Source organism: Myotis nattereri (genome assembly GCF_964212035.1).
Source record: "Myotis nattereri genome assembly, chromosome: X".
Taxonomy (NCBI): Eukaryota; Metazoa; Chordata; class Mammalia; order Chiroptera; family Vespertilionidae; genus Myotis; species Myotis nattereri.
This window is the reverse complement of record NC_138078.1, coordinates 11,137,752-11,165,509: the sequence shown is the minus strand read 5'-3', so window position 1 is coordinate 11,165,509 and position 27,758 is coordinate 11,137,752. Positions and strand designations below refer to the sequence as shown.

The window sequence follows — 27,758 nt, the reverse complement described above, 5'->3', positions numbered from 1 at the left end:
CAAATTTCTTGAAATCATGGATGTCTTTTTCCACTAAATTAAAGTGCCAAGGGTCATATCTGTGTAGTTAGTCAGCAAGTTCAGTGATAATAGATTCCACTCAACCAAGAGCCTTTCATCTTCTGTTTCTCTCTTAAGAAAATCTAAATCCACTTTTCTTTGCTTGAACACTTCATTTTTCTCCTCCAAATAGCAACTTCTGTTTTATAGATTATTCTTGTTCTCTTCTTCCTTTTGGCTTTATAAAATGAACATCTGAAATTTTCCTGGATTGCTATGTTCTTGAAATAAAATTCTATTAAAAGACTTATTGTGATTCAAGGGAAAATTCATTACTTTGTTTGGTATACTTTGAGTCAGTGGAGCGCTTATCATTGTCATATGTAAATTTTGCATATCAATCCCAATTTAAGCTCTTCAACTGACAAATATAATCTTATTGAGACAAATAAAATTCATCAGGCATTTATGTAGAAATACTTTCTTTACTGTAGTAGCAAATTGAATGAGTACTATAAAGTTCCATCTGCCATTAAAATGCCTGAAATGCTTACTCTTGAAATGACCTGATAAGAAATGTCACAGTAAGCAACTGATTCTTGGAATTACCTACTATTTCAGGAGGAAGCCTGATTATTCTACGTTAAGTGTCTCACACAGGGCCTGGAACACAGCAGGACCCAAATATTAATTCCAACCTTTACCCCTGTGGGTGTGAAAGATGCACTGTAAGGTCCAAATGTGTTTTAGCAGGGGATATTTATTTTTGGGTGATTTTTTATTTTAAAAAATGAGATATAATTTACATGTAATAATATGCATATTTTGTAAGTACACAGATTAGTTTTTCTATTATATTCAGCTGTGTAAGTACCATCCAGCACAAGGTATAGAAAATTTCTCTTACCTCACTTTCTTATGTTTATCACCATGGATTAGTTTTGTGTATTCTAGGATATCATAGAAATGGAATTGTATAATATGTACTCATGTCCAGTTTTTTCCCCCACTCATCATGTCTGTAAGATTAACCCATGGTATGGATGCTGAATAGTATTTCATTGTATAGATGTACCTCAGTTGGTTTACCTATTCTTCTGTTGATGGATATGTGGCTGTTTTTAGTTTAGGGCTATTATGATTAAGGCTGCTATGATCATTCTTATATAAATATTTCTGGGAACATAATTTTTATTTCTCTTGAATAAATATCTCATAGTGGAATTGCGGAGTCACAAGATAGATGTGTGTTGAAAAACCTTATCTGAGCCCTAGCTGTTTTGGCTCAGTGGATAGAGCATCAGCCTGCAGACTAAAAGGTCCTAGGTTTGGTTCCGGTTAAGGGCACACGCCTGGGTTGCAGGCTTGATCCCCAGTGGGGGGTGTGCAGGAGGCAGCTGATCAATGATTCTCTGTCATCATTGATCTCTCTCTCTCTCTCTCTCTCTCTCTCTCTCTCTCTCTCCCTTCCTCTCTGAAATCAATAAAAAATCTTATCTGAAACTATCAAACATTTTTCCAAAGTGGTTTATCAGTCTATGATTCTACCAGCAGATTATGAGTTCCAATTGCTCTATAGCCTTGTCAACACTTAGCATTGTCAGTCATTTTCATTTTAGCCAGTCTAGTGGGTTCCTAGTAAATTTAGAAACAAAGGATATTATGTCAATGTGCAGTGGGATGAGCAAAAGTATTGTTTTCCAGCTGGTACCCAAGTTTCTGTAAAAGAAGGAACTGTCTTTGAGAAAGGCCTTTGATAAGCTGAATTGGGTGCTTTGCTGATGGCTTTATTAGAATAAATTTCAAGAAATAGAATTTCTGGATTATAGGTAATGCATAGTTTTAAGGCTTTTGATACATTATTGCCAAATGGCAAAAGACTATTCTAGTTCCCATCAGAAGTGTTTGAGGCTCATTTTGTGTTCTTATTATCAATGGGTATTATCATTAAAACACCACTTTCTAGTCGCTTATTCAGTATACATGTGTCAGCTAAAAGAAACAAATATAAGAAATTGTTATGAAACAGTGATAAATATGAAAAAGGAATTCTTTGATATTCACAGCATTGAAATGTCATTTTTAAAATGACTATGGCCAGTTCTTCCAAGGGCTTAAATTTTAGAATTTGGTTAAATTAAATATATTCCTTGGCTATCTGATAACCTTTGATTATATTCTATAAATCTATTTTGATAAGCAAATCATCAAACCCATTGATGCAGACTTAAATAGCTAGGTGAAATAGTCAAAAACTTGATCCATTTGCACCCTTTCCTAATTTAATTGCATTTATCATTCGATTTAAAAAATATATAGTTAGACAGTAGCCTATCTCCAAGTTCATTGGAGACTTTGAAGCTGCTTTCAAAGACCTTTCAGTTAATAAAACAGTGGTCATTTTTCGCTTAGTTTGGCTGGCTGAGGAATTTTGGCTAGCCACCACAAGAAATATTCACATTGTGGAAAGGATACTAAGAAAGAAGGAAAAGAAGTTACAGTTAATCATGGGATACATGAATCAGCTTCACTTTAAGTTTTACTCTGAAGTAGAGAATTCAAAAAACACGGGAAGCCCTAGGGATGGGGAAAGAGAAAGTAGCATAATAATTTGCTTTTAAGAAAATGATTCCTTTGCATATGAACTACCATAAAAACCATCTGCATTTGTTGAAATTAGTATGCATTTCATAATGCTCTCTTCACTTTGGATGCTCTTCTGGATAAAAACAAAATAGGTGTGCATCTAAAGCAGCTTGGAGAGCTTTCGATTTTGATATTCAGATAGACCACAGAAATATGATTCAGATGCAATGTCAATATTTCTCCTGAGATTATGAAAGTTCTCTATGAGGGAACTATTTGTTTTCATTTAATGCTACAGATGAGTATGTTAGTGGTTGGGGCATCAAAATGAGATTGAGAATTCCTTTCTCTGGTTTGCTTTCATTTATCTATCTATCTATCTATCTATCTATCTATCTATCTACCTACCTACCTATCTATTTATTTATTTATGTGGCCTTGGGCAAGTAATTTTGTCCTTTTTATCAGGTTTGGTAAAATGCTAGAACACAATAATTAAGAGATGCCAAGAAGATTTTTACAAATACGTTACTGACAGAGGACATGTATGATGCACCAAATACTTGAAACTTTGCTCATTGAAAACATGATGATTGACTATCAAAGATAGAAAAATAATTATTTTTCTATTTTAACATGCTTTATTCCATGCCTGGGCTAAAGCAATTTAATACAATTTCTTAAAACTATAAAAGCTGCTGCATTTATTGAATGGTTTTCTGACATCTATTTTTAACATATGATGAGTGTTATACTTGGCAAGTCCTCAGCATTTTCCCCAGTGAATGGTCTGCCAGAGTAATTTGAGAGTAAATATTTTGAGGTATTATCACCCTCAGAAGGTTTTATTGACCAGTTGCTTTTGTATAGTGCTGTTTTAAGACCCTTTGAGTGCTTCTTTAGTCTTCATAACTAGGACTCAAATACAATGCTCTCGCAGAGTAGGATCAAAATATGACTTGCAGGGCAATTAGGCCATTGCACACTTTCTCCATATGGTTATTGTGTTCAAAGGGACATGGTTCACCTCAAAATAGAATCCCATAGTTCTGCAGAAGTAGTGTTATTAATAGGGTAAGCATTGTGCTAGTTGCTTCCCATTCATTATCTTATCTGATACTAGAGGCCCGGTGCATGAAATTCATGCATGGGTAGGGTTCCTAGGCCTGGCCAGTGATCAGGACCAATTGGGGCCTTCCTTCATTCTGTGCTGCCCACTGGTGGTCAGTACATGCCATAGCGAGCAATCAAACTCTCGGTCTCCTGGTTGAACTCCCAAGGGGACACTTTGCATATTAGCCTTTGATATATATACTAGTAGATGTACAATACCCATGCTTCTTCCTGGTGCCCTGATACACACCAATGCACACACAGTCCTCTGTATCACAGTGAACTAATTGTCCTGCTTTTAGAACCATATTATTCTTCCATTGCTGATATATCCTCATCCTTGCCAATGACATGAACCAATTGCCAAGAATAAGCAAAAACCTAATCAGAGTGTGATTAGTGAATGGGCTATTTCCTATTAGGTCCTGTGATAGACAAAATAGTGGCTCCCCCAAACATGTCCATGTTTTAATTTATGAAACCTGTGAATACATTACATTATATGGCAAAGGGAAATTGCCAATCAGGTGACCATAAAATGGGCATATTATCCTGGATTATCCAGGTGGGCCTAATATAATCACAAGTATCCTTAAATGTGAAAGAGAGAGAGAGAGTCAGAGAGAGTCAGAGGAGGAGTTCAAAGTGATATGATGTGAGAAAGACTGTTAGTCATTGCTAGCTTTGAAGATGAAGGAAGGGGCCATGAGCCAAGGAAAGTTGGCAGCCTGAAAGAGTTTTTTTTTTTTTTTTTCAAAAGGCAAGGAAAGGGATTCTCCCCTAGAGCCTCCAGAAGGACACAGCCCTCCCACCACCGTGATTTTAGTCTGGTAAGACCCATTTCAGACTTTTGACCCCCAGAAATGTAAAATAAATTTGCAGTGTTTTCAGTCATTGTTTGTGGTAATTTGTTACAGCAGCAATAAGAAACTAATACAGGTCCTTAATTAATAAAGTTGGCAAAAATGACCTGCAGGCCAAATCTGGCCTGCCACTTGTTTTTGTAAATACTAAAGTTTTATTGCAACCCAGCCACACTGATTTGTTCATATATAGTCCGTGGCTGCTACAATGGCAGAGTTGAATAGCTGTGGCTGAGATCATTGGGCCTGCAGACACTAAAATATTACTGTCTGACTCTATAGAAAGAGACCTCTGATTTAGAGTATATGTAGTTACAAATACAATACCATAACTATGGATGTAAATTAGGTGCATAAATCAGTGATGGTGAACCTTTTGAGCTCGGCGTGTCAGCATTTTGAAAAACCCTAACTTAACTCTGGTGCTGTGTCACATATAGAAATTTTTTGATATTTGCAACCATAGTAAAACAAAGACTTATATTTTTGATATTTATTTTATATATTTAAATGCCATTTAACAAAGAAAAATCAATAAAAAAATGAGTTTGTGTGTAACCGCTGACATGCGTGTCATAGGTTTACCATCACTGGTATAAATGTACAAAATTTCTTTGAGATAAAGAACAAATTCTCCCATACTTCTTTTGGTTAGTCTAAATTTTTTTCTTTTTTTAACTCATTTTTTAAAATTGCTTAAGGCGGTGGTTGGCAAACTGCAGCTCACGAGCCACATGCGGCTCTTTGGTCCCTTGAGTGTGGCTCTTTCTAAGCCTTAGGAGTACCCTAATTAAGTTAATAACAATGTACCTACCTATATAGTTTGAGTTTAAAAAATTTGGCTCTCAAAAGAAATTTCAATTGTACTGTTGATATTAGGCTCTGTTGACTAATGAGTTTGCCGACCACTGACTTAAGATATTACATATATGTCCTTATCCCCCCATTGCCTCCCCCCCCCCCCCACTCATGCCCTTACCCCCTGGTGTCTGTGTCCATTGGTTAGGCTTATATGCATGCATAAAAGTCCTTTGGTTGATCTCTCCCCCTTACCCCCGCCCTCCCCTACCTTCCCTCTAGGTTTGAGCATCTGATCAATGCTTCTCAGTCTCTGGATCTGTTTTTGTTCATCAGTTTATGTTGTTCATTATGATCTACAAATGAGTGAGATCATATGATATTTATCTTTCTCTGACTGACATATTTCACTTAGCATAATGCTCTCCAGGTCCATCCATGCTGTTGCAAATGGTAGGAGATACTTCCTTTTTACAGCAGTATAGTATTCCACTGTGTAGATATACCACAGTTTTTTAATCCACTCATCTGCTTATGGGCACTTAGGCTGTTTCCAAATCCTAGCTATTGTAAATTGTGCTGCTATGAACATAGGGGGAAAATTCCAGTTAATAGAAGGCCCTAATCAGTTTCATGCTAGTGAGTTGAAATTTCAATGTGTGTCATACTATAGACAGGTCAAACTGCATGAAAGTGAAGTTAAGAAATAAAAAGTTTATGAGAGGGGACATTTATATTGTTGAGATAGTTAAGAACCTAATTTTAATTCTTGTTTCCTCCCCTTCAGAAAAATAAAAAGAATAATTTTCAGCCGAAGGAAAGGTTGTTTTTTCATTCTTTTCTTAAATCCCTCCTTCCTGCTCTCAGCTGGGAAACTCCTCTCAGATTGGCAGCATGTTTAGTCCAAGAGGCCGCCAGGCCAGTGCTCTCTGAACCACCCCGAGTCAGCCTGCTACTTCCAATTAGCTTCAGCTGGGCAACTTCCTATTTGGGTCAACTCCCTTCTGAAATGGGTGACAGAAGTAGACACTGCTGGAATACTGTCATCCACTTGAACTTGATTACAGAGTATATTTTCATTTATATTTGCCAATAGTTTTTTTATTGTTATGCTAGAATATTATTTTGGCAAGTGTTTCATTTCTATTAAGTGTTTCCCCGCCTTTTTTTTTTTTTTTTGATTTTTGGCCTTGGGCCCTAACTTTTGTTCATACCCAGAAAATTCTATGGAGTCTTTGTAGAATTCCTCCCTACTCACGCACTAGTTTTTCTCATGAGACATTTGAAAACCTCTATTGTCCATCCCTAAAGATAAATGATGTGCTGTCACTTGCTCAAGCAGAGGTATGAACAAGGTTGTATGGGGTGAGACTTGTCTATCACTCGTGTTTCTGAGGGGACTCATAGCCCTTTGCTTTTCAGTGTTTAAGAAATGTGTGTGGTGACTCAGGAAAACAATGATTTTCTCACAAATAGAAACAATAATGATCCAAATTTCCTTTTAAAAAACGCCCAGGCTCTGTTGCTGAAGAGAGCCTGTTCTTTCCATTTAGTCCAGCCTAGTGGATGCCTACATCTGTCCTGTTTTTGTGGGTCTGGGGCTGGAGTTGGTAAGGGGGAGGAAGGAGTGTGTGTGTGTGTGTGTGTGTGTGTGTGTGTGTGTGTGTCTGGCACTGCTCAAAGCTTTGCTTTAAGCCTATCATGGTTCATATTTTAAAAACAAACAACCCCTAGCCAGTTTTGCTCAGTGGATAGAACGTCAGCCCATGGACTGACAGCCATTGGCTCCTTACATTCACCCAGATTTGGTTCTGATTGGTCAGTTTCTATGTCAGTCAGTGTCTCTGGGCCTATCAATGGGGCCTGATCAGAAAGGTGGGGCTGATCAGCAGCCCCGGAGGCCTGGAGAGAAATAGAGGCTGGCTGTTGGCCAGGCCAGGAGAGAAAGAGAGGCAAGTTCTGATCAATGGCTGCCACAGAGGCTAAGGATCAGACCCTGCCTCTCTCACTGCAGGCCTCTCTCCAGGCCTGATCTGCAGCTCCCTAGGCAGTCAATGCTGGGTCGGGATGCCTGCAGTGGCCGCTGTCAATGCTGGGTCACCACAGCAACCCAGCACTGACTTCCAGTCTGGTGAGCCTTCAGTCGTAATCGGTGTTACAACCCTGGCTCTTTGTTTTATAGATTATATATAACAGGATATTGTAAAAATTAAGTTACAAAATTGTTATTAAAACGTTTGTTACATACTGTTACATTAGCTGGGCTGCAAAAATATTCATTGTGGGCCACATGCAGCCTGCAGGCCACGAGTTTGACATGCTTGCTGTAGAGAGATCTTAGACCCCATATCCCTAAGTGAAGGATTATACTGAGCTCTCATGTGATAAAGTAAAAAAAAGTCAATGCCAAGTTGTCCTAGGGGGATATGTTTGCTATCATAAACCCCAGGAGGAAAGCCTTTAGAGCCACAATTTCTTCATTTATTCAACAAATATTTATTTAGCTTTTTTTTTTATGTGCCAGGAGCTATTGTGGGTGCTCAAAAGACAGAAATGAATAAGACTGACAGGATAGGGAAACAAGTCCTATATACCTGTATGCCCACATACTCCATTGTCTAGAGAGCCTCATGGCAGGTATATTGTAGTTACAAGTATTTGATAATTTCACATGAAATTATTCAGCCTTATCTTTTCTGAATACTGAGGATTGGAGATAACTGACAGAAGAAATAGAGCCAGGTTCCCATGAGAACAGAGTCCAGGAGACCACAGATATGTGAGCTCCACATGCAGGGCACAAATGCCATTCATTTCTTGCCTCTTCCTCTTGAGACAAATCTTTCAGTCAACCCTTGAAGCCACTCAAAGATGTATCACTCAACTTTTTTCCTTTCCTTTCCTTTCTCTGGTATATTTCCATCATTGGAGATGCTAAAGGGGAAAGCAAAGCAGGCAGCCAGAGTAAAATAGATCATGAAGACAAATGTACAAATAGAGCCATGATCTTCCAAGTGACTTACTGGGAATAAGTTATCAGTATTAGTCCTTTAATGGGAAATGTGAAAATATCCAGTCCAGGAGTTATTTCTTATGAGCTTTGGCTATCATTTTCCATAGATATTCAAAATGACCATAGCAAGGTTTTTACATGACTTGTATTTTTTGGGGGGAGAGGGGAGGGGAGAGGTGGCAGGTTGGGGGAGTTTCTTTGGAATTTGTATCATGCCTCTTGATTGCTTTTATGAACAATGTAGAATGGTGTATCACCATTTTTTCTCCCAGTGATTCTATAGTAGAAATATAGTGATTTTTCTAGTGTGAAATGGCAATGAAATTTGTGAACCCATGGCCTTAATTTTTAAGGATTATTACTAAACTAGAGGCCCGTGCACAAAAATCTGTGCACTGGGGGGATCCCTCAGCCCAGCCTGCACCCTCTTGCAGTCCAGGACCCCTTGGGGGATGTCCATCTGCCAACTTAGGCCTGCTCCCCGGGGGGTCAGGCCTAAGCTGGCAGTCAAACATCCCTCTGGCAGCCTGGGAGCCCTCGGGGGTTGTCCAACTTATGGCTTAGGTCCGTTCCCTCAACATCCTTAGCACTGAGTGGAGGCAGGGGAGGAGGGAGAGGCTCCCACCACTGCCGCTGAGCTGGCCAGCTATGAGCTGGCTTCTGGCTGAGCGGTGCTCCCCCTGTGGAAGTGCACTGACCACCAAGGGGCAGCTCCTGCATTGAGTGTCTGCCCCCTGGTGGTCAGTGCGCATTATAGTGACCAGTTATTCCTGGTTATTCTGCTGTTAGGGTCAATTTCCATATTACCCTTTTATTATATAGGACTAGTGGCCTGGTGAACAAAATTTGTGCACAGGGGGCGATTCTCTCAGCTCAGCCTGCACCCTCTCCAATAGGGGACCCCTTGGGGGACATCCCTCTTGCAATCTGGGACTGCTGGATTCTAACTACTCACCTGCCTGCCTGCCTGATTGCCCCTATCTGCCTCTGCCTGCCTTCCTGATTGCCCCTAACCCCTCTGCCTGCCTGCCTGATTGCCACTAAACTCTCTGCCTGCCTGCCTGGTTGCCCCTACCTGCCTCTGTCTGCCTGCCTGATTGCCCCTAACTGCCCTCCCCTGCTGGCCTGATCTCGCCCCCAACTGCCTTCCCCTGCTGGCCTGATCTTGCCCCCAACTGCCCTTCCCTGCTGGCCTGATTGCCCCTAACTCCCTCTGCCTCGGCCCCCACCACCATGGCTTTGTCTGGAAGGAAGTCGGACATCCGGAAGATGGCTGTCGACCCAGTCTAATTAGCATATTACCCTTTTATTAGTATAGATAGATTATATAGTATAGAATTGCTTAAATGGGGGTGGGGGAGACTTTTTCAGCAGGAGGAGATGCTCTTGGCAGACAAAAATACATAACCCCTATATCTGGACTGCTAGCCAGCCATATGCACTATACTGCCAAACTGGTCATTAAAAAATTGAACAGCTTTCTTACACCTTACACCAAACAGCTGTTGCCCTTAAAACCTCTTCTCAGCCCCCACCTTAGGTTCTGCCTTCACAGTTCACCCAGATTTGGTTCTGATTGGTCGGTTTCTATGCCAGTCAGCGTCAAAAGCTCTGCCTCCTAGGCAGCCATCTTGTGAGGGCATGAAGGCTAATTTGTATATTACCTTTTTATTATATAGGATAGTAAATTTAAAGGTTTAGCCTTTAAATCCTCAGCATAATTAAAAAAATTTTAATCCTCACCCAAAGACATGTTTATTGATTTTAGAGAACGAGGTAGCGAGGGGTAGGGGAGAGACAGAAACATTGATATGAGAAAGAGCATCAATTGGTTGCCTCCCATATGCACTCTGATCAGGGATTGAACCTGCAAGCTAGGTATGTGCCCTGACAGGGAATCAAACCCACAACCTTTTGGTGCATGGTATGATGCTCCAACACACTGAACCATATCAGCCATAACCCTCAGTATAATTTTTGCTCAGCTGTTTACTTCTCAAATACAATGAATGAGATTTCAGAAATTTAGGCTATGAAATAATCTTAATAGCAGTGTTTTCATAATAAGCACCAACCTAAACGATTTCCCAATAGCTTGTTATTGAAAGGCAATCAAGACAGAACATTGTTTTAAAAAAGATTCCTTAAAAAAAAAGCTGCAGAATTTTTGTTTGTTGAAATTGGGTTTGGTTAAAAGTCTACCAATAGACCATTAAGTAATCATACTTAGTGGCCTCTTTTAACAATTGCTTAAACACAGTATAAACACAGAATGACTTATGAAATCGTCTGATTTGGGCAACCTCAAGAAACTCGAGTAGTCTTTTCAGGAATAACAATGCTATGAGAGTATCTTGTTTTCTCTTACAACTCAGAATTATTTCATTTTGTGTTATTAACATGCTTGCAATTTGGCTGTGAATCACAATTACTCTTGAGTAACTATTTTTATGAGGAAATCTGAGTTTAGAACATTTTTTTTTCTGTTGGTGCCTTGTTACCTTTCCATGTCTTGCCCCTGTCATCTTCATTTTTGTGGAGATGTCGACCCAAGAGGTATACATACAGTCTGTATTTTTATTGAGTTTAAGAACTGTTTTCACTACCATTTGAAGCCAAAAACGTGCATTTACTATGTGATAAGTTGTTTCCTCTCAATATTGGAATAAAGCAGTTTAAAGAGCCAGGGCACTTTTCAAATAGGTCTGAAAGACTTGCATAGGTAGAAAACACTTTTGTCCTTTTCTTTCATCCTTTTGTTGGTTGTGATAAGAAAACAAGATTTTTTAAATTCATTTATAAGACAGGATATAAGTTTGCTTTCTAGCTGCAACTACCAGAAAATATAATTAGAAATAGGTTAAACCAGCATTTCTCAAACTTTAATGTGGCAAGGAAACATTGGGGACTCTTTTTCAAATGCAGATTCTGGTTCAGTAAGTCTGGAGTAGGTTGAGACTTTGCATTTCTAACAAGCTCCCAGGCCTGCTGATGCTACTGGTAATCTTACTGCACTATGGAGCGAAAGCTTTTATTACCTCATATAACAAGTCCAAAGGAAGGAAGTTCTAGAGTTGGTTCATTCAGAAGTTTGATATCATCAAGAACCCAGGTTTTTTCTTTCTTTCTCTCTGTCACCTTCGACATATTGGCATTTGTCCACATGTTTATTCCCTCATGGCTGTAAGATGGCTGTAGCAGTGCCTACAATCACCTCTTCACTTAGCCATAGAGAGAGACAGAAAGACCAATTTTTCCCTATGTATCTCTCTTTGAGTAAAGAAAACCCTTTTCCCAGAAGACTTTGCACCTCACCCCCAGAAGACTTCTTCTCATGTCTAATTGATCAGAATTGTGTATCACAAGTTTGTTTCCAAACTAATTACCAGCAAGAAGAATTGTTCTGTTTGACTTTGACTACTCAAGATTCATCCTGTGGTAATGTCCAGGACTGGACTTCTAATTTATATGGTCACTGCTTTGTTTAAAAAGAAAGAATTCAAGTCTCACTATGACAAATGCCATAGCAATGAAAAATTCTCTAACTATATGTCTAATCTCCAGACAATGGGTAACACATTCTAATATTCAATGCAATGAGTAGGGTCAACTCAGGTGAAATAAACAAAGTAAATTATTCCTTTTTAGCATGGTTGTCCTCTATTTAAAATTTTTTAAAATATTGATTTCAGAGAGGAAGGGAGAGGGAGAGAGAGATAGAAATATCAATGATGAGAATCACTGATCGGCTGCCTCCTGCACGCCCCCTACTGGGGACCCAGGCATGTGCCCCGACCGGGAATCAAACTCTGACCTCCTGGTTCATAGGTTGACTCTTCACCACTGAGACATGCCAGCCAGGCGGTTATCCTCAGTTTTGATGGTTTCTTGTCTTAGACCATTTGGACTGCTATAACATAGTATCATAGCCTGGGTGGCTTGTAAACAACAGAAATGTATTTCTCACAGTTACCAGATTAAGGTGCCAGCATGGTCAGGTACTGGTGAGAGCCCTTTTTCTGTACAGATGGCCACCTTCTTGCTGTGTCCTCACAATGTAGAGAGCAGAGAGAGGAAGTAAGCCTTCTCATCTCTCTCTCTTTTTTTTATTCTCACCAGAGGATATGTTTTTTAAATCGAATATATATATATATATAGAGAGAGAGAATATATATATATATATATATATATAGAGAGAGAGAGAGAGAGAGAGAGTATATATATATATATATATATATATATATATATATATACATATAGAGAGAGAGAGAGAGAGAGAGAGAGAGAGAGAGAGAAAGAGAGAGAGAGAGAGAGAAACATCGATCCGTTGCCTCCTTTATCACCCCATCAACCCAACCGGGCATCAAACCTGAAATGAAACCTTTTATTGGCCAAAGCAAGTCATATTACCAAACTCAAAGTCACTGGGGTTAGGGAAGTATACTTTTCTACTCTACTGGCAGGCACTGTAAGGTTACTGGCAGAAAAAGGAGTAAAGAATGGGGAACAATCATCCAACCTAAGATATTGGAGTAGAAGCAGAGTTATTCCTGGTGGTGAGGAGCACACTAAAATATAGATCACTTAATTTTTAACATAGCAGCTGTCACCCAGTAGGTGTTCAATAAATTTTATGTTGGATGAATGGGTGGGTAGTAGAATAAGGATGGAAAGATTGAAGGAAGGAAGGAAGGGAGTGAGGGAGGGAGGAAAGAAGTTAGCTAATAGCCAGTTGCTTGTTGCAACTCAGAGAAAGCCATAAGGGAAATAACTAGAGATGGTACATACAAGATTGTACTAGTCTTTTGGGTCTATAGTGGCTTACCATAATAAAAGGATAAGGAGATTTTGTGGACCATATGGTTCCTTTTATTAAAACCTGGTACTTGGAAATTTGACTTTCACCATAACAAAATGTTATTTAAACATAACTATTTCCTTTTCATTCTTCCTTAATATTTATCAAAGTTCTTGAAAGTGACAGCATGCCCCAACTTGCCAAAAAAAAGAGCTTTTTCTTCATGCTTGGCCAGAGTTTTAAAGGGAAAGAAGGATCAGGGCACAGATGGGTTTGGGCAAGAGGCAGCAACAAGTATCAACATGACAAAAGTTCCAGGGAGAGGTAAGATTCAGGGCTGGGAGGCATGCATAGCTGACTTTCCCACCTGGAAATTCACCCTCCAGAGCTCAGCTCAGTTCACTCTCTGTGTGAGAGTAGGTTGAGTTCTAGTACAGTGCAGGGAAAGGGCTCTGCCTGGGAACTTAACTATGCCTCTAAAACAAGGTCCCAGCCTCCCTTTCCACCTCTCCTGTGGCTGCTTTCTTAACCTCTGACCTGTGCTGCAGTAAGAAGGAATTACTTTCTAATGCAGCCTCCTCCAGGGAGCTTTTACTGATGGGTAAAGAAACCCCATCCTCCTTTGATCCCGTGTTCACATTTACTTGTGCTTCTCTTATGGCCGTTTTTTTTTTTTTTTTGCTCTACTTGCTGTTGTTCTTTTGTGCCTTTGCCTTACCCTGTGAACAACTGGAGGCAAATGTCTGCCTCATCTCTGTATTTCCTGCCATGCCTCACCCCATATCTATAAGAACCCCCAATATGAGCACATTGATTTATCTCCCTTGCTGTTCTATTTTAGGGTCTCTGCTATGTGGTAGAGCAGTGGTTCTCAACATTGGCTGCACATTAGAATCACCTGGGAATTTTTTAAAAATCCTGGTTTCTGGGCCTCATCCTCCGGAGATTCTGTTTCTTTGTTACTAATGTTGTGGCCTCACCCCATCACAAAGAAACAGAATTTCTGGAGGATGAGGCCCAGAAATCAGGATTTTAAAAAGATTCCCATGTGATTCTAATGTGCAGTCAAGGTTGAGAACCACTGTGGTAGAGGCTATATATTGTGCATTTAAAAGTGCAAGCTCTGGGAGAAGGACCTGAATAGACACTTCTCCAAAGTGGACATACAGTTGGCCAAGAGACATATGAAAAAGTGCTCAAAGTCAGTAATCATCAGAGAGATGCAAATTAAAATGACAATGAGGTATCACCTCTCACCTGTCAGAATATCTATCATCAACAGATCAACAAATAACAAGTGCTGGTGAGGATTTGGAGAAAAGGGAACCCTAGTACACTGTTGGAAGGAATGCAGACTGGTGCAGCCACTGTGGAGAACAGTATGGAGTTTCCTCAAAAAATTAAAAATGGAACTGCCACTTGACCAGGTGATCCCACTTCTGGGAATATACCCTAAGAAATTGGAAACACCAGTCAGAAAGAACATATGTATCCCTATTTTCATAGCAGAACAATTTACAAAGCTAAGATCTGGAAACAGCCCAAGTGCCCATCAGTAGATGAGTGGATAAAAAAGTTTTGGTACATTTACACCACAGAATACTATTTGGCTATAATAAAGAAGAAACCCTTACCCTTTGAGACAGCATGGATGGCAGTGGAGATTATGGTGCTAAGTGAAATAAGCCAGTTAGAGAAAGATAAGTATCACATGATCTCACTCATATGTGGAATCTAATGAACAAAATAAACTGATGAACACAATAGATCCAGAGACAGAGAAGCATGGAGCAGTCTGATAAATCTTAGAGGGAAAGCGGGGATGGGGAGAGATTAACTGGGGAATTTATATGCATATATGCATAGCCCATGGACACAGACAATAGTGTGGTGAAGGCTTGCGGGAGGGGGAGGGGTCAATGGTAAAAAACAATAAAATAAAACCAAAGTGCAAGCTCAGGAGTTCTGGGTTTGAATCTCAATTCTTTCATTTCTTGGCTGTGGCTTTGGACAATTTCCTGAACTGCTCTGTGCCCTCACATTCTCATCTATGAAAGAGGATTGTGTGGGGGAATTAGAGTTTGCAAATTCGAAAGATATAAATAGTGCCTAACAGTAAGTTCTCAATATAACCTGTTGACAAAGAGTAAGGAATCTTACTCTTTGAAATCTAGGTCATTTTCAGCTCAGTGAATGAAAGAAGCACAAGAAGTGAGTTTACACATGTTGATTTTAGGGTTCATGCTGGTAGTCAATGGCCCAGCTGTCCATTTGTCTAGTGGACTTGGCCTAGCTGTGAATCTGTGAGCAAAACTGGGAGATTTTCGTTTTCTTTTCTTTTACTTTTGTCCTAACTCAAATATTTTCAGAACTTAAAAATTCAATTAGGTACTTTCTCCAAGTGGACATTAAGATGTTTGGAAAATTAAAAACAACAACCTGTTAGCAGTGTGGCTTGAATGTACTCACTGCTTCTCAATACTAGCTGCACATTAAAATCACCTGGGAGTTTTAAAAAAACCTTGATGCGTAGGGTGCACCCCAGATCCATAACATCAGATTCTTCTGGCACAGGCATCTGACCTTTTTAAAGCTTCCCAGGTGATTCCAATGTGCATCTAGGGGTGAGACCCCTGAAAGGAATTCTCTGACAGGTAGATTGTCTTTGCAAACACCGCACTGAAGTGTAAAAATGTAAAAAAACAACAACCATAAAACACCAAGAAGAATGCTAACAGGCTCATTTAGACTTAATATATCCCATAATATTTCAAATAGAACTATGTAAGCCTATTTTCTTTTTCACCATGAGTTTTGGCCAATGATAAAGTGGCCCCAATCAGCAAAAGCACTTGCAGGGTCTGATAATTTGGCCCTTCCCTCCCTCTTCAACTTTCTGAATGTGGATTTTGGATTCTTTTCTTAAGTGACCCGCGTGGTGAATAGATTGTCCCAAGAGTATGAGTCAATCCTGTTCATGGTGTTCCCTGCTGCTCTTTTTTCTAGGAAATCCACTTGTGTTCTAAGGAGATGATTACCAGTATATTCACCTCTGCCCCCAGCAAGTCATTGAAAAGCCAAGCTAAGGCCAAAGCTTCACCAAAACAATTTTGTAGAGATTCAGATGTAGAAAATACATACACAACTTCTGAGTCCCAAAGTCTCTTATAAACGATTGATAGACAAGCTGCCTGATTAATGTATATCACTTCATTTGAAGGCATATTCACATCAGAACAATGCCTCATTTATCTGACTTCTCAAAGAATGAGGAAACTCATATTCCATAATTTTCTGAAAATTGAAACTAATTCTTTTGGATGATCAAATCTTTCATTTTAACCTCTTTATTTAAAAAATTATTACAAATGTGGCCTACAATGGCTGTTTTCTTTAATAGAGAATATGAAAAATGGGAAATGGGAAGTGGGATATTATGTCAAACCTCCAACTCAGTACGACTCAACTTGAGCTCATCGTCTTCCCCTCAGAACAAGCTTTGCTTCCACTCTTCTCTGTCCCAGGTAGAGGCACTGCCAACCACACAGCTCCTCATAGAATCAGCCTCCACGGATCCTTCTCCCTCATACTCACCCCAGTTAGTCCCCAGACACTGTTAATTTTGCCACCTGGGTATTTCTGAATCCTCCCCCTCATCTTTACCTCTACAACTACCACCCCTTACCAACAACCACCTCTGCCTGTACTACTGAAAAAGCTGCATCTCCACACCTCAACAATGGTCTAGTTAAAGTACTCACCTGCTCAGGTAATATTGTTGTTTGGAAGTCTTTCAATGGCTTCCCACTGCCTGCAGGATAAAGCCCAAGCTTGGGAAGAGAGTATAGAACACCTTTGGTGACAGCCTCTGAGCCTCTAACTTTTTCTCTAACCTTCCCAACCTGTCTGTGGATGCTCTGGTTGAAATACAGCTCTGCTTAGGCTCCTGTGCACAGGAGCCTCTGGGCTTTGCTCCTCCTATCTCCTGGACCTGGAATACTTTCCCCCTTGTCTTCCTGCTTATTGGCTGAGATGGATGCCCCTCCTTAGAGGTCCCATAATGCCTTGTGCATATGATAGGGTCCAGATGAAGAACATGCTCAATACAATCATGTGGGGATTCAGTTCACTGTCCACTCACATTTTTTTCTCCCTGCTTTCACTCTCAGCTGCCACTTATCAAGGCCATCTTTGGGCACATTTTTAATTGCCTCCTAACTCCCCTGACATTCATGATAGCAGCTTTTAATCTACAGTGGCTTGGGGAATTTGATAACCAGGCTGAATAGGAATTGTAAATCAAAAAAAAAAAAAAGTCAAGAGCAGTTAGGTCTGGATCTTGGCACAATGGGTGATATATTTTTCTCTCTACTTTTCATTTTTAAACCAAATTTCCTAATGAATATGCAGTATATTTATGATGATAAAGATACAGATTAAGAGTTTCAGTAAAGCTTTTAGGGAAGGTCAGCACTTTAGGCTAACAGCGGTTCTCAACCTGTGGGTCGCGACCCCTTTGGCGGTCGAATGACCCTTTCACAGGGGTCGCCTAAGACCATCCTGCATATCAGATATTTACATTACGATTCATAACAGTAGCAACATTACAGTTATGAAGTAGCAACGAAATAATTTTACGGTTGGGTCACAACATGAGGAACTGTAGTTAAAGGGCCAGAAGGTTGAGAACCACTGCATTAGAATCTAAATGGGATCTCCAGACCAGGACCAGCAGCCTCACCTAGAAACTTGGTAGAAATGAATAATTCTTGGTTCCACCCCAGGACTACTGAATCTGAAACTCTGAAGCGGGAGCCTAGTAATTTGTGTTTTAACAAGCCCCTCAGGTGATTCTGGTGCAGACTTAAGTTTGAAAATCATTGGTTTGAGGAACTAAGTCAAGAGCATTAACATAGGGCAGTGATGGCGAACCTATGACACGCGTGTCAGAGGTGACATGCGAACTCAGTTTTTTGGTTGCTTTTTCTTTGTTAAATGGCATTTAAATATATAAAATAAATATCAAAAATATAAATCTTTGTTTTACTATGGTTGCAAATATCAAAAAATCTCTATATGTGACACGGCACCAGAGTTGTTAGGGTTTTTCAAAATGCTGACACACTGAGCTCAAAAGGTTCGCCATCACTGACATAGGGCTTGGTGACAACTGCTATTTCAGATGCTTAAAGGTTTTTTGGTTGTTGCTTATTTCTAAGTTCAGGGACCTGTGTTCTATTTTAAAAATGTTGGCCAAAGTATTGACTGAATGGGAAACTGTGATAGAAGAAAATTGCTGCTAATAAGACACAGAGGCCAGGAGTCATTGGGGCACTAACTATGCCTTTGGGAATGCAGTATTATAAGGCAGGGAAGGTGTCACAGAAGGTAAACTGGGGGAGAAGTAAGTACCTTTTTTTCTTTTTCTTTTTTGTTCTGGGGAGAGCTTGGGAACTGTGTCTGGCTTTGAACTCTGGAATAACATTTCAAAGTTTTATTTATTTTGACATAAATAAATTTTAAATTTAAAACATAATACAAAGTAACTTGTGCAAACAGATCAAAAGGGTATGTGATGAAAAGTAACTCTTCCATCTTAGAACCCTAGACTCTCTCTTCAGAGTTAACCACTCTTTTTTATTTTATTTTTTTATTGATTAAGTCATTACATGTGTCCTTATCCCCACATTACCTCCCATCCCCCCTACTCATACCCTCACCCCACTGTTGTCTGTGCCCATTGGTTAGGCCTATATGCATGCATACAAGTCCTTTGGTTGATCTCTCCCCCTTACCCCCACCCTCCCCTACCTTCCCTCTGAGGTTTGATGGTCTGATTGATGCTTCTCTGTCTCTGGATCTGTTTTTGTTCATCAGTTTGTGTTGTTCATTATATTCCACAAATGAGTGAGATCATGTGATATTTATCTTTCTCTGACTGGCTTATTTCACTTAGCATAATGCTCTCCAGTTCTTTCAGACATATTCTATTCATCCACAGCATATATAAATTCATATATCCCCTTTTGACACAAAAAGCTTGTTTCCCCGCCCCCCCTCTTTAACAACTGATAGTCAATTTATTAAAAAGGCTGATTTATGCATCTGCAATGGTGACTTCAATCTCCACTCCTGGCTCAATACTGATGGAAGTAATCTGCTTAACAACCTCAGAAGGGCTGTGCAAGTCAATGAGTCACTTGTGAATCCTCATCTGAAACTGATCCCAAGTGTCAGAACCCTCCCCACAGAGAGTTTTCCTTGTAGTGATTCTCAGAGTCTTGGTCAGTATCTGGATTGGCCCTTTCACTTTGAGATTCTTTTCCTTTGTGCCTCTGATGAAGTTAGCACACACCTTCTCCAGGGACTTGACATTGTGGCTGGTTAGAGTGATTCGAATGTGGTGAATCGTCACCTCTGGAACCACGGGTGTCTTCCTGGTATCTTTATTTTATTACTAGAGGCCGATGCACGAAATTTGTGCAAGAGTAGGTCTTCCTTCCCCCGGCTGCCAGCACAGGCTTCCCTCAGGCACCTTTGACTCGGGCTTCCCTCTGCCCAGGGGAAGGCACCCGAGACCTGGGCTTCCCTCGCAGCCACAGCTTCGTCCAGAAGGACGTCCAGAAGGACATCCAGAAGGACGTCTGGTCTAATTAGCATATTATGCTTTTATTATTATACTAGAGGCCCGGTGCACAAAAAATTGTGCAATCGGGGGGAGGGGGGGTCTCTCAGCCCGGCCTGTGCCCTCTCGCAGTCTGGGACCCCTCAGGAGATAACTACCTGCTGGCTTAGGCCTGCTCCCGGGTGGCAGAGGGCAGGCCCAATCCCTAGGTGCAGCCCCTGGTCGGGCTCAGAGCAGGGCAGATTGGGAGGTTGCGATGCCACCCTCAGGCATGCTCAGGGTAGGGCCGATTGGGGGGTTGGGGCACCGCCCCCTGTCACACTCAAAGCAGAGTCAATGGGGAGGTTGCGGTGCCATCCCCTGTCATGCACAGAGCAGGGCCAATCAGGGGGTTGGGGCGATGCCCCCTGTCACACTCAAGGCAGGGTCAATGGGGAGGTTGCGGTGCCACCCCCTGTCACGCACAGAGCAGAGCCCATCAGGGGGGTTGGAGCTCCGTACCCTGTCACGCACAGAGCAGAGTCAATCAGGGGGTTGGGGCACTGCCCCCTGTCACTCACAGAGTAGGGCCGATAGGGGAGTTGGGGCACCGACCCCTGTCACACACAGAGCAGGGCGGATCAGGGGGTTGGGGCGCCGCCCTCTATCACCCACAGAGCAGGGCCGATCAGGGGGTTGGGGCGCCGCCACTGTCACACTCAGGGCAGGGCCGATGGGGAGGTTATGGCTCTATCCCATCACACACAGAACAGGGCCCGTGGGGTGCGGGGGGGGGGGTGTTGGGGCGCCGCACCCTGTCACACGCAGAATTGCAGGGTGATCAGGGGGTTGGGGAGCTCCCCCCTATTAGGCACAGAGCAGGGCTGATCAGGGGGTTGGGGCGCCTTCCCCTGTCACGAACAGAGCAGGGCAGATAGGGAGGTTGTGGCCCCGCCCCCTGTCACACACAGAGCCACAGGGCAATCAGGGGGTTTGGGCGCTGCCTCCTGTCACGCTGATCTCAGTGCCGGGAGGCCTCTCGGCTCTGCTAATCCCAGGGCTGGGAGGCATATTACCCTTTTACTATATAGGATAGAGGCCTGGTGCATGGGTGGGGGCCAGCTGGTTTGCCCTGAAGGGTGTCCTGGATCAGGGTGGGGGTCCCCACTGGGGTGCCTGGCCAGCCTGGGTGAGGGGATGATGGCTGTTTGCAGCTGGTCACACACCCTTCAGGGTGGGGGTCCCCACTGGGGTGCCTGGCCAGTCTGGGTGAGGGGCTGAGGGCTGTTTTCAGGCTGGCGGGTGACTGAAGCTCCCAACTGCTTTTTTTTTCTTTTTTTTTTTTTTATTCTGGGCCAGCTTTAGCTCTGGCTCCAGCTCTGAGGCCTCTGCTGCTGAAAGCAGGTATCTGGTTTGTTTGGGTTCTACAATGAAAACACTGTATCAACTGCAGCTCTGAGATTCTGGCTGGCTGAAAGCAGGTTTCTGGGGTTTTGTTTAGCTTCTATATTTGTAACAATGTTTCAAACTGCAAGCTCAGAGGCCAGCAAGGCAGGCGGGGAACATTCGTTTCCTCTGTCACTGAAGCAACTTGGCCACCAACTTGGCTGGCAGTTAATTTGCATATCGCCCTGATTAGCCAATGGGAAGGGTAGCGGTTGTACGCCAATTACCATGTTTCTCTTTTATTAGATAGGATATTATTTTTTATAATTCTTTATTGTTGAAAGTATTACATATGTCCCTGTTCCCCCCTCCCATTGTCCTCTCCCACCCCCCTCCAAAAGCCAATGCTGTGGCAAGGCTTCCTGATGGACTTGTTCCTAGGCTAGAAGAGCAAATAGTGGTGAGTCAGGAGCAGGCAGGATGGTGAGTCAGGAGCCGGTTGGATGGAGCTGCACTGCAGCTGCAACCACATCTTCCTCAAAGAGCTCTCTCTCTTTTTCAAAAAAAATATTTTTATTGATTTCAGAGAGGAAGGGAGAGGGAGAGAGAGAGATAGAGATGAAAACATCAATGATGAAAGAATCATTGATGGGCTGCCTCCTGCATGCTCCCTACTGGGGATTGAGCCAGAAATCCTGGCATGTGCCCTGACTGGAATGGAACCTTGGACTCTTCAGTCTGCAGGTTGTGGCTTTACCCACTGAGAAAAACCAGCTAGGGCTAAGGTAGTAAATTTTTAAATGTAGATGAAAAGGACAAAATCCTAGAAATATATAATTTACCTAACTTGATTCAAGAAGAAATAGAAAACCTGAGTAGCCTTATAATCATTAAATGAGTTGAATCATCAGTCAGGTTTTTCCACAAAGAAAACACACCAGGTCTAGATGGTTTTCCATATGAGAAAACACTGAAATAAATTTTGGATGGATTAAAAAGTTAAATGCAAAAGGCAATACACCAAACTTTTAGGAGATAATAATATATCTAAATATCTGAATGACTTCAGAATAGAGATGACTTTCTTAAATAAGAACAAAGTTACATTAAGATTAAGATCTTCTGAGAAACCAAGATGGTGGCATAGGTAAACACCGGAGTTTGCTGCCTCGAACAACCACTTCAAAAATACAACTAAAAGATGGGACGGACATTATCCAGAACCACAGGAAGGCTGGCTGAGTAGAAATTCTACAACTAGAAGGAAAGAGAAAAGCATACTGAGACTCAGAGGAGGCGCAGTGTGGAAAATACTAAGGTACAGAGGCGCACACGGAGTGGGCTGGCAGCTGAGGGCTCGGTTGTTGTTTTCAATCGGGAGGGAGTCTCAGGCTCTGAGCTCCAGTTCTGGGCTAGTCTCTGGGGACCCAGACTCATATGGGAGAAGCAGGACTGTCTGGCATCTGTCGGAACTCAAGGGCAGCTTTCTCTTGGAGGGGCTTGCAGCGATTGCTGAGACACTGAGAAGCGGGGCCTCTGAGAGCAGCCATAATTGCTAGCCCCGCCCCGTTGATCCCGTGGGACCCTCCCTGCCCAAGCCCTGCAGGGAGGCTTTTGCTGGATAGCCTAAGGCAGAGGCTAGATTAGCACCTCCCTAGAGTTCCAGGAGCCAGTGTACCCAGAGGTCAGAGTGGGACCATCCAGTTTGCAGCTCCGTGGAACCATAAAGGACACACTCAGGGGGCAGACTCAGTGAGCACCAAAGCCCCATTGAAGCAAGTCTTGTCCCGGAGGGGTGTCTCCAGCACAGAAGTTCTCCCACTGCAGACACAGCTGATTCTCACAGCCAATTGGCCTGGAGGTCAATTCCTCCCAGTGATACCTACAACAATCAAGGTTTAACTACAACAAGACTGTGCACAAAGACCACAAGGGGGGGCACCAAGAGTGTCCTCCTCAGGTAAGTGGGGAGGCTGAGCCACTGGGCCCTAGAGGACACTTAACACAGAAAACCACTTTATCAACACAGGGAAGCATAAAAAATGCAGAGACAAAGAAAAAGGACACAAATGACAGAAATGAAGGAAAGCAAACTACTGGATATAGAGTTCAAAACCACACTTTTAAGGTTTTTCAAGAATTTTCTAGAAACTGCCGATAAACGTAATGAGACCTACAAGAAATCTAATGAGACCCTTGAGGTTGTGATAAAGGACCAACTAGAAATTAAGCATACACTGACTGAAATAAAGAATATTACAGAGACTCCCAACAGCAGACTAGAGCAGCCGTGGGCAAACTACGGCCGCGGGCCGGATCCGGCCCGTTTGAAATGAATAAAACTAAAAAAAAAAAAAAAAGACCGTACCCTTTTATGTAATGATGTTTACTTTGAATTTATATTAGTTCACACAAACACTCCATCCATGCTTTTGTTCTGGCCCTCCGGTCCAGTTTAAGAACCCATTGTGGCCCTCGAGTCAAAAAGTTTGCCCACCCCTGGACTAGAGGATTTCAAGAATCAAGTCAAAGATTTGAAATACGAAGAAGCAAGAAACACCCAACCAGAAAAGCAAAATGAAAAAAAGAATCCAAAAATACGAAGATAGTGTAAGGAGCTTCTGGGATAGCTTCAAGCGTACCAACATCTGAATTATAGGGGTGCCAGAAGAAGAGAGAGAGCAAGATATTGAAAACCTATTTGAAGAAATAATGACAGAAAACTTCCCCTACCTGGTGAAAGAAATAGACTTACAAGTCCAGGAAGCGTAGAGAACCCCAAACAAAAGGAATCCAAAGAGGACCACACCAAGACACATCATCATTAAAATGACAAGAGCAAAAGACAAAGAGAGAATCTTAAAAGCAGCAAGAGAAAGAAACTCAGTTACCTACAAGAGAGTACCCAGACGACTGTCAGCTGATTTCTCAACAGAAACTTTGCAGGCCAGAAGGGAGTGGCAAGAAATATTCAAAGTGATGAATGCCAAGAACCTACAACCAAGATTACTTTATCCAGCAAAGCTATCATTCAGAATTGAAGGTCAGATAAAGAGCTTCACAGATAAGAAAAAGGTAAAGGAGTTCATCACCACCAAACCAGTATTATATGAAATGCTGAAAGGTATCCTTTAAGAAGAGGAAGAAGAAGAAAAAGGTAAAGATACAAATTATGAACAACAAATACACATCTATCAACAAGTGAATCTGAAAATCAAGTGAATAATCTGATGAACAGAATGAACTGGTGATTATAATAGAATCAGGGGCATAGAAAGGGAATGGACTGACTATTCTTGGGGGGGGGGAGGGGTGAGGGAGATGCAGGAAGAGACTGGACAAAAATCGTGCACCTATGGATGAGGACAGTGGGTGGGAAGTGAGGGAGGAGGGTGGGGTGGGAACTGGGTGGAGGGAAGTTATGGGGGAAAAAAAGAGGAACAAATGTAATAATCTGAACAATAAAGATTTAATTAATCAAAAAAATAATAATGAAGATTAAGATCTTCTGTTCAATAAAAGATACTTTTTAAAAACATGAATAAGAAAAACCACAAACTAAGAGAATATATTTCAAACATAAAAAAATATTGGTATTCAGAATATACCAAGAACTCCTAGATGTAAATAAGTAAAAAGACAAATACTAATGTAAAAAAAGTGGACAAAGGACTTGAGCAGGTATGCAATAGAAGAAATATAAGTTTTTAAGAAACATGAAAAGATTGCTTGACTGCATTAATAATCAGAGTAATGCACATTAAAACCACAATATAATATCCCTCATACCCTCCTAATTAACAATAATTGAAATGGAGATGAAATTAACTATTGGCAAGGATATGAAGCAATTAGAACTCTTCTACATTAATAGTGTAAGCGTAAGTTGGTATAACCACTTCCAGAAACAATTTGGTATTATCTAGTAAAGTTGAAGATTCACTCACCTTCTGGTGTAGCAATCCCAGTCCTAGATATATATGCTAGAACTAGGACATTTTTTTGATGAATATTCATAAGAGCAATACTTTTAATAGTAAAAAAATTGAAAAAAATTCAATTTATACTACAAGAATTTATAAATAAATTGTTTTATACATAAATGCAGTGAAAATGAACAAACTACTGCTTTATATTGACATGTATGTTGGTCTGTAATTTACTTTGAAATCATTCAAAAAATAAGATGGATGAATGAATAGATAAAAGGGTAGATAAACATGTGATATAACAAGTATAGTAAAATGTTGATGGTAGACTCCATGAGGTGGGTATATAGGCATTCACTGTAAAATTATTTCAACTTTGCTGAGTGTTTGAAGAGTTTTATAATACAATTAGAGGCCAGATGCACGAAATCCATGCAAGAGTAGGCCTTCCTTCCCCCAGCTGCCGGCCCCAGCTTCCCTCCCTCCAGCCACTGACAGGCACCTGGGAACCGGGCTTTTCTTGCAGCCCCGGCTTCATCCGGAAGGACATCTGGTCTAATTAGCATATTACGCTCTTATTATTATAGATATTGGAACAAATAAAGATAAATGAAGCACTAAAATTAATTCAAGAAAGAATGCTCTGTCTGGTGTACCAGTTAGGTCAACTTTAATCTTAAGTTGCCACTTACTTTTCAGAAGCATCTGTAACCATTTGACCCACAGATGACTGGTCAAATCAAAGAGTGCAGTGACATGTGAAGAGTGAAAGCAGGCTGATATTTCTTGTTGGCATTTTTACCAATTTCCTTACTGGATATATGTGTGGTTTATATTGAATATTTAATCTCTATTAATAAGATTTTTCCTCTGGTTATGAATATCCCTGTTGTCACATGGTCATCTATCTCTAAGTTCCAACTGAATTGTAAACTCATCCAAGCTATAGTTTTTTGTTTTTGTTTTTTTTGTCAGCTAATTCTTTAATATATTCCTGATGTTTGATTTCCAGAATCCCTTTAAGCTGTCAAACTATAGTTTGTAACCTCCAGAGTCACAAACCCAATGGTTCATCAATATCAACTTTGCTCTAATAAACTACAGAGGAAAAGTAGCTCTCTGGAATAACAGATTTAAAGAAAGTGTAAGTTGGATTGTCTGGGGAATAGAATCATACAATCCTCATCATAATGGCTCTTAGGGCTTGGATGCAGTCTGGTCATTCCGTAGATAGAGAAACTGAAGACAGGAGAGATTGTGACATATCCAGAGTGATATAGCTATTTAGTGTGGTTATCTTTGGATATTTTCTTCTTTATGCCCATTTTATACTATTCAATTAGATTATAGGATGTAAATGCACATGTACTTGAATAAACATCCACCCTTTCCCCAAAGGGGTGCTTGATTTAAAAGGAAATGTGGGTCTTAAGAGACTCTGAGATCCTATCCAACCCATTTGTGGAGTGAAATGGGAGCAGGTGAACACAGGTGATGGAATGTCCTCCTATAGTCAACCTACAACTTCAATGAAAAGTATCTGTGATGAAAGTATGGATACTTTCTACATTGTAGATGAACCTTCAGTACATTATGCTAAGAAGCCAGACATAAAAAAGTCACATGTTGTATGATTCTATCTATATGAAATATCCAAAATAGGCAAATCACACAGAAAACAGTGTGGTGGTTCCCATAGGCCAGTGATCGGCAAACCGCGGCTCGCGAGCCACATGCGGCTCTTTGGCCCCTTGAGTGTGGCTCTTCCACAAAATACCACATGTGGGCGCGCACGTACAGTGCGATTGAAACTTCGTGGCCCATGCGCAGAAGTCGGTTATTGGCCTGGGCAAGTCTATTTTGAAGAAGTGGCGTTAGAAGAAGTGGGGGGTGTCGGGAGACAAGGCGCAGGCAGGCCGGGGATATGCAGCGTGGGGGAGGCGTGCGCGATTCATGCACGAGTTGAGCGAGTCAGTCAGTCAGCATTCTCATTGTGCAGTGGTTAGTGCTAGTTATGTCCTCAAATCGCGCGCAGGTGACAAAAGTAAAGTTTATTAAGTTAATTTTAGGGAACGTTGTGGAGTGAAAGAAGATGTAGTGTCAAGGATTGAGAAAGGCATGTTGAGATGGCTTGGACATAGAGGATGAACGAAAGGAGATGGACGAAACAAGTATACAAGACGAGTGTGGATGGGAGAGTTGGAAGGGGTGGACCTCAGCGAACGTACCTCAGTCAGATTGAGGACGTTTTTAGCAAAGGCCACCTTAGGAGTACCCTAATAAAGTTAATAACAATGTACCTATCTATATAGTTTAAGTTTAAAAAATTTGGCTCTCAAAAGAAATTTCAATCATTGTACTATTGATATTTAGCTCTGTTGACTAATGAGTTTGCTGACCACTGCCGTAGGCTGAGGGGAAGGCAAATGGGGAGTAACTGCTTACTGGATATAGGATTTTATTTTGAGGTAATGCAAATGTTTCGAAACTAGATAGAGGTGGTGATTATACAACACATGAATGCACTAAATGTCACTGAATTGTTCACTTAAAATGGTTAATTTTATGTTATGTAAATTTCACCTCAATAAAGAAAATATATCTCTAGGAGGGAGAGAAAACAATATGGCAAAACAATCTGTAGATCTAGGTACAGACCATTGGGAAT

At 41.2% G+C, this 27,758-nt stretch overlaps 1 protein-coding gene and 1 pseudogene across 2 annotated transcripts in view; both read right to left on the bottom strand.

Annotated features, from left to right (window-relative positions):
* Nucleotides 1-27,758, bottom strand: part of PDHA1 (pyruvate dehydrogenase E1 subunit alpha 1) — a 313,772-nt gene that overhangs the window by 74,811 nt on the left and 211,203 nt on the right. The gene's annotated exons all lie outside the window — the stretch shown is intronic.
* Nucleotides 19,269-26,313, bottom strand: LOC308511103 (small ribosomal subunit protein uS10-like; annotated as a pseudogene). Its single transcript has 2 exons — nt 26,268-26,313; nt 19,269-19,615 (listed from the first exon to the last, which is right to left on the bottom strand). The product of its transcript is annotated as a small ribosomal subunit protein uS10-like (transcript).